Here is an 8,588-nt window from a genome sequence, read left to right on the forward strand (position 1 = left end):
CAGTTTTGAAAACTAAAATGTTTAAGTTGACCAAACAGTCCGTGAATGGAGTTAAACTTTCTTGATGAAAGTTGTTAGGAAAGTTTAGTTGTATTCTTGGTGTTTTAACTTGTATTTCCCCCCTTAAAACTTAAGAAAACATGAAAAGATAGGGGTATGAACTCACCTTATATGATTTCAGTGGGTGAATGTTGAAGGAGAGAAGTATTCAACTCAAGAACACTTGGAGGATTGATTGAAGATTCGAGAATCTAACACAATTATGATGGAGTTTGTGTAAGAAATCTATGATTTGAGTAAAAGGAAGTGTAATGACCATATGAAGGGTGATAATTCTTACCAAATGTAGAAGGAAAGATTGAAAAGTGACTTGGAAATCTCGAAATTGTGAGAGAGAATTTGAGAGAAAAGATGTGTTTGATCTTTGGTGGAGAAATGAGAAAATGAAGGGAGAGTGAGGAGAGAGAGGGGTTGTCCAGCTCTTAGGACGTGCGTATGAGTGGGAAAAGTACCCTTGAAAGACCAAGTATGGTGGGGAGGGGTGTGGGTTAGTCATGGAGTGGGTATGGGGGTGGTTGCTTGTGTCTAACACCATGACAAAGTCAACACTCCACCACAAGATCTTATTTAATGGATTTTATTCTTAAATAGGGATTTCCTTAAAAATATGCTTAATTTATGAATATATGGGGTCTTATATGTCAAAATATAAATTTGGGTGAAAATCCCTCGTTAAAATAATGAAAAACGGGCTTAAAACGGGGTCGTGGTCGAAAACCGGGTGAAAAAAATGGAGAAATCGGAAGTCAGGAGGGTGATTCCGGTCTTAACAGCCTTAGGTCCGAAGTCGTTGAACTATGTCTGAAGGGGAAGGGGGGCTGCGGTCCGAAGGCGAGATTCGATGCGGGGGCTTGGTTCCGGGTTCGGTGGCTCCGGGCTTGGTGGCTGCGGGCTAGACGGTTGCGGCTCTGATGCTTCGGCTCGGTGGCTGCGGCTACTCAAGGGGCCTCAGTCTCGAATCTTGTGGCCTCGGCTCTAGGAGGACTTGGCCCCTATAGAGAGGCTTCGGCCCTAAGGGGCTATTTTCTAAGATTTCACCCCTTTTCGAGTGGTTTTTCACCAAGTCAAGTGTCGGGATGCCCCAAATGATTAAAAATAAATCAAAAGAGGTTTTGAGAGAGATTTGGGAGAGATTTGACATACTTGGAGAGATTTACATACGGAGAGAGATTTGGGAGAGATTCCACATTCTTGGAGAGATTTGGGAGATATTCCACATTCTTGGAGAGATTTGAGAGAGATTTGACATACTTGGAGAGATTTCTCATACGGAGAGAGATTTGGGAGAGATTCCACATTCTTGGAGAGATTTGGGAGAGATTCCAAATTCTTGGAGAGATTTGGGAGAGATTCGACATACTTGGAGAGATTTCACATACGAAGAGAGATTTGGGAGAGATTCCAAATTCTTGGAGAGATTTGGGAGAGATTCGACATACTTGGAGATATTTCACATACAGAGAGAGATTTGGGAGAGATAGAGTGAAAGAGGTTGAGAGAGACTTCTTTTGAGACCTTTTGAGTGTTTAGCTCTGTATTTCAAGGTTCATAAACCTCGTTAAGTCTTGTTATGACTGTCATATGCCCTGAGGGTTAAGGAATAATGTTTTATCGAGTAGTTTCATCACTTGCCCTAATTAGGTTTTAGAGTTTCCGAACACGTGAAAACTCTAAGTGATACTTTGCATTAAGAGTGCGAGTTGTTTAATAAGAAACATAATGAAAACCCTAGTACACAAGGGTTAGATGAGTTGATCGGTTTAACTTGTTGACTTTGACTTGACCGAAAATTGACGGTTGTCACAAGGTTGCGCGAGCTCATCACATCCGAGGTTATGAGATACATTCTTGATGCTACCCCAGTTATATTTGGAACGGTTAAGGAGGGTATGATGGAGATTATGGAGGAGAGGCTCAGGGTATTCAGAGTCGAGATTGTTGCGGGCCAGGCAGGGCCCGAACTCCCTTGTTCTGGGAGTTTAAGGCGTGCGGAGCGCTGGAGTTTTTCGGGGTCAGGGACCCCATTGATAGCCGACGCTGGGTGGCGGATATTGAGAACGCCCAATGCACGAGTTCTTGCCCTGATACAACCAAGGTGGGTTTTGCTTCATGTATGCTAAGAGACAGAGCCCGAGATCGGTGGGGAGAGGTGACCAGCCAGGTGGGAACAGCCAGTGTGGCTAAGATGACATGGGCTGAGTTTGTTCGGTGATTCGATGCGGAGTTTGCACCATCTATTGAGGTGCAATGACTTGTGAGGGAGTTTCATGACCTTCAGCAGACCACCGAGACTGTGGCGGAGATCACCGCCAAGCTTCAGGAACGAGCTTTGTTGATCCCACAGTACGCTATGGATGAGAATATGAGGAGGAAGAGGTATCATTCCATGCTGAGGGATGATATTCGGGAGTTTATAAGTTTCACAGGGTGCAAAACCCTGAATGAGATGGTGGAGAAGGCTCGTAAGCGGGAGATGGAGTTGGACTTCCGCAACAAGTGGAAGCCTAAGCAGGTCCAGACAGCAGTAGGTCAGGATAAAAAGACTAAGACCCCAGACACTTCCAGCAGGGGCCAACAGGGTCGTGGCCGGTGTGCCAAGTGCTGTAAACCGTACAGTATAGTTTTTCGGGTGGTAGGCTTGGGATGTTATGCTTGTGGCCAATCAGGCCACGTGATCAGGGGTTTCCCCATGAAGGGCTTGATTTGTTTTCACTGCAACCAGACTGGCCACAAACGGGCCGACTGTCCAAAGTTGCAAGGAGGGGGAGGAGCAGTGGTGGCGCCTGCGCCCACCACGATGAGGATCACAGATGGCTGCCCTGCCAAGGCGGATGCTCCATGGGTGAGGAGTTGCATGTTTCAGTTGAACACCGAGGAGGCTCGGTCAGAGCTAGACGTCGTGGTTGGTATGTTCTTATCTACCTACTCTTTATTTATTTATTTATTGCATTGCTTATGTATATATCATGCTTATGTATAGGGACCTTCTTGGTCAATGGTATGTCTACTCATGTATTATTTGATTTGGGGGCTACCCAATAGTTCATGTCTCTTGCGCTTAGCAAGAAGTTTCGATACGCATTGAGAACTTTGGATTCCCCGCTCGAGGTAGAGATTGCAGATGACCGCACTATGAGTGTTGCGAGGGTGTATCGAGACTGTGTCCTGAATGTGATTGGTGAGAGGTTCCACATTGATCTAGTCCCGATACTGTTATGAGGACTAAATGTGATTATTGGGATGGACTGGTTGGGGGCCAATGGGGACATGACCGATTGCGAGCATTAGTTGGAGAGGGTTCGAACCCCACGTCGGGGAGAACTGGTTATACATGGTGAGAGGGCCTCGCAGGGGCCAACTCTCTGTTCGGTTGCGAGGGATAGGAGATTTCTACAGCAGGGATGTATGAAATTTCTGTCTTATATCTCAGATACAAGGGTTGAGACGATGACGGATGTGGGCAGTGTGCCAGTTGTATAGAAATTTCGGCATATCTTACCCGAAGAGCTACCAGGGGTGCCTCCGGAGAGGCAGGTGGAGTTTCGCATAGATTTGGTGTCGAGTGCCGCTCCGATAGCAAAGGCACCATACCGGTTGGCACCGCCTGAGATGCAGGAGTTATCGACGCAACTTCAGGAGCTACTAGACCGAGGATTCATCTTTCCGAGCAGTTCCCCGTAGGGAGCACCGATCTTGTTCATGAAAAAGAAGGATGGATCATACAGGATGTGCATTAATTATCGAGAGATGAACAAACTAACAGTGAAGAACTGTTATCCGTTGTTGAGGATCGATGATTTGTTCGATCAGGTGCAGGGTGCGTCTTGGTTTTCCAAGATCGATCTTCGGTCGGGGTACCATCAGATGAGGATTCCGGATGAGGACATACCGAAGACAGCTTTCAAGACTTGATATGGGCATTACGAGTTTGTGGTGATGCCGTTTGGGCTCACTAATGCCCCAGCAGCGGTCATGGATCTCATGAACAGAGTGTGTAGACCGATGTTGGATCGGCCGATGATCGTTTTTATTGATAATATCCTGGTTTACTCTAAGACCAAGGAGAAACATGAGCATCATCTGAGGGAGGTATTAGAGACCCTGAGGGTGGAGAGGTTGTATGCCAAGTTCTCCAAGTGTGATTTTTGGCTGCGGGAGGTACAATTTTTGGGGCACATCATCAGCCAGGAAGGTATTTCGGTTGATCCAGCTAAGGTAGAGGCAGTGATGTAGTGGGAAGTACCGAAGAATGCTACTGAGATCCGTAGCTTCTTGGGCCTAGCGGGCTATTATCGGAGATTTATCCAGGATTTCTCCAAGATTGTTGAGCCCTTGACCCACTTGACCAAGAAAAATGTGACATTTTGATGGGGTACGGATCAACAGTTGCCTTTTGAGACCCTGAGGCAGAGGTTATGTGAGGCTCTGATTCTAGTACTACCCGAGGGGTTAGATGATTTGGTGGTGTACTGTGACGCATCGATTTCGGGGTTAGGTGTGGTATTGATGCAGAGGGGGCATGTAATAGCTTACGCCTCAAGGTAGTTGAAGCCTAATGAGGCGAATTACCCCACTCACGACCTGGAATTGGGGGCAGTGGTGTTTGCCCTAAAGATTTGGAGGCATTATTTGTACGAAGTGAGGTGCACCATCTATACTGATCACAAGAGTTTGAAGTATTTGATGGATCAACAGAACCTCAACATGTGACAGAGGAGGTGGTTGGACGTGCTGAAGGTATATGATTGTGAGATCTTATACGACCCTGGGAAGGCCAACATGGTTGCCGACGCTTTGAGCCTCAAGGCGGTGGGTTCCCCAATTGGGAACATTTGTTTGAGGATAATTGTGATCTCTCCATTGTTAGATATGATCAAGGAGGCTTAAGTCGAGGGGGTGAAGAAGGAGAACTGGAAGATAGAGTGGATTCGGGGACAATATCCTTTGTTTGTCAAGGATAGTTGTGGCCTTTTGACATAGTGTGGCCGAGTGTGGGTATCAGTGACTGGAGGAGTGAGATAAAAGATATTAGAGGAGGCACACAAGTCCATGTTATCTATACATCCAAGGGATATAAAAATGTATAGAGACTTGAGACTGAGTTATTGGTGGCCCTGCATGAAGCGGGAAATCGCCTGGTTTGTGGAGCGGTGCTTGACCTACATGAAGGTCAAGGCCGAGCATCGGCGGCCTCATGGCAAGGTTCAGCCGCTACCCATTCCCATGTGGAAATGGGAAGAGATCACCATGGACTTCATCATAAAGTTACCGAGGACGACGAGGGGTGTGGACGCCATATGGGTGATCGTGGACAAGTTGATGAAGAGTGCCCACTTCATTTCGATTTTTGAGAGTATATCCGCTGAGAGGTTGGTGGATATTTATGTGCGGGAGGTGGTGTCTAGACACGGGGTGCCAGTGTCGGTAGTCTCTGATACAGATGTTCGGTTTACATCTAGGTTCTGGAAAAAGTTCCACGAGGAACTGGGGACTCAGTTCCATTTTAGTACAACGTACCATCCCCAGAAAAATGGACAAAGTCAGAGGATGATCCAGACACTTGAGGATATGTTGCGAGCATGCGTGTTGGGTTTCGGAGGGAGCTGGGATACGTATCTCCCATTGGTATAGTTTTCGTATAATAACAGTTACCATGCATGTATCGACTGACCTCCATTCGAGATGTTGTATGGTAGGAGATGTTGGACCCTGGTCTGTTGGGGCGAGTTGGAAACCGGGTCATGGGGAGCACTGAGGTAGTTCTCAAGACTACCGAGCTGATTCAGCAGGTGTGCGACCGGCTGTGGGTCGTGCAGAGCCGTCAGAAAAGTTATGCTGACTGGCGGCAATCAGATCTTAAGTTCCAGATGGGGGACTATGTGTTGCCGAAAGTTTCTCCCTGGAAGGGGATCATCAGGTTTCGGAAGAGGGGGAAGCTAGGGCCTCGTTACATAGGCCCATTTAGGATTACAACCCGGGTGGGCTAGGTGGCATATCGCTTGGATCTGCCGGAGGAGCTTAGCTAGATTCACAACACCTTCCACATGTCTCAGCTTCAGAAGTGTGTCACTGACGAGTCCACAGTCATTTCACTTGAGGATATTCAGGTAGATCAGAGCCTGAACTACTGTTGGGTTATGAGCATTCTAACACCCTTAAGTATACATGTAACCCTAAATACCTTGGATCTATGTTTTATCTATTATACATGAAAATATGAATATTCCAAGGTATTACCCTATCTAGCATACAATCTTTTGATACTTAGGTAATATAGCAAGTGAGAATATATACCTCTTGATGTAGCTTGACTCCATGATGCTTAAGAGCCTAGTGCCCCAAGTGTGACACCTCAAATGGTTCACACAACATCAAATGCACTCGGAATAACTTATAGAGAAATGATACACTTCATGAAATCGGCTAGCCCTAACCATTCCTTCATATCTCTCATGGTGGCCAATTTTGACAAAAATAAGATGCTTATATAGTGTGTCACAATTAGGGTTACACCATGTAAACCCTAATTGTCATGGCCTTCCATTTCCATGATCCATCGGTATAAAAACACCATGGAGCATCCTATGGGTTTTAGCCCAACTTGATAATCCATGGAGCATTAGCCCACTATACAAGTATGGATGATTTACACAATCAACCCATATATTTAATTAGTCTCCTTTTGATCACTTAATTAATTCCAAATTAATTCTTGATCAATACTAATTAAATAATCTTATTAATATATTAGAACTTATAATATATTACCAAACCTTAAGTGTTATTTATCTCATTTTAGTCTATCCAAATGCATGATGCCATGCAACCCAAATGGACCATGTCGAGTCGGGTCAAGTACATACCAATTATAGTTATGGACTTAGACACTAATCCAATAGTTTCCCACTTGGATAAGTCTAAAACTATTATTGAGTATGAATTCAAAACCTAACTGGCAATCCTAGGTTTCAAAAGCCGCTGTCGAACACTGACCTTGTCGATGAACTCTGACCTTTGTCAATGACTTGTTCATTAGACAAGGGATCATATATTCCTCCATTCTAGATATCATATGGACTGAGACATGGATTATAAATCATTCTCTCTGTCCATTTGTTGTTTCCCGATTTCAGATTCATGATGATTGACTGATTGAATAGATCAAATCAGTCCTGGCTTGGCCAAGCACTCACATGTATCATCATCAAATCATCGAGGGGCCCATAGATATCGCTTTTATCCCGAAGGTAAAAGGAATGGATAAACTTCGACTCATATGGATTGTTCTACTACTTGTTGAATCATACACAAAGGCACATTTTATAACATCGAGTTACCAATGTGGTTTCGTGCAATCAATGTATAACCAACTCATAGTAACAACACATATCTCTAGGTTTGACGAATATAAGATATTATCGTGTCATGACCACTCGTGATAAAATCCATGAAGTGATTCTAATAAGCGTGGGTTGAATCCAATACTTAGAACTTATGAGCACTCATGAGTGTTGTAGCACCACTTTGTCCAACTTCTTAAACCTCTATAAGCCAACCCATGACAATCTTGATTCACATTTACGTCCAACATATGACCGACTGTGGATGGTTTGAATAACTTAGTCAATCAGGAAGAACGACCTATTTATTCTGGAAGTCAAAACATGCAAAGTGAAACACAAGAATAATCGAATCCAATATGGTCTCAGAACTTATAAATATAAATAAAACATCTTTTATTTATCACCATATTGATTACCCATCATTCAATGCATACTGCTTCAAACTATCAACTTTATACTTGAATTAAAACAATAGTTGTCCCATGCTCCAAGCATGTACACTAAGTTTTCTAAACACTAGTCATGCCATACTCCAAGTATGCACACTATGTTTGTCTAAACATTAGTTATGCCATACTCCAAGTATGCATACTAAGTTTGTCTATGATCTTTACTTTGTGAAATAGATCGATTGCACATAACTCTAATGATTCTCATTTCACAGTCCCGAATCCTTACTGTAAATGCAGGAATTCCAAATTCATGCCATTTACCGAAATCTGTTAGATTCTAAACTTATATGCATTGATCCTCTTGTAATGATTATGCACAAAGTCACAAAGACTTCACAACAAACATTATAGAGCATTCCAAAGGAGATTAACTCCTTGGAAACATCCTTCTTGCATTAAGTTTCCTAATCTTACACAGATTTATTGAAAAACTTCCACCTTCCCATATTCCCATTTTGAATATCACTTCCGAACAAGAGTTGCCTCTTTTCAGAATATGTCAATATAGTCCTTCCAAAAATTAACATTATACTTCCAACTGTCCATGAGCAACCAGTCTTTGGTAAACCTTAGATTGACTTCGATAATTGCTTTATCATTTTAGTCATATCCAATTCTAGACCTTTTCCCTTCTTAATGCCCCAGGCATTTGGAAAATTTTAGAAAGGATGAATATTATAGCACATGTAATCGATCCTATATCCGAAGCATATGGGACACGATTCATGATGTC

The sequence above is a fragment of the Lactuca sativa genome, chromosome 7, assembly GCF_002870075.4.
Source record: "Lactuca sativa cultivar Salinas chromosome 7, Lsat_Salinas_v11, whole genome shotgun sequence".
NCBI lineage: Eukaryota > Viridiplantae > Streptophyta > Magnoliopsida > Asterales > Asteraceae > Lactuca > Lactuca sativa.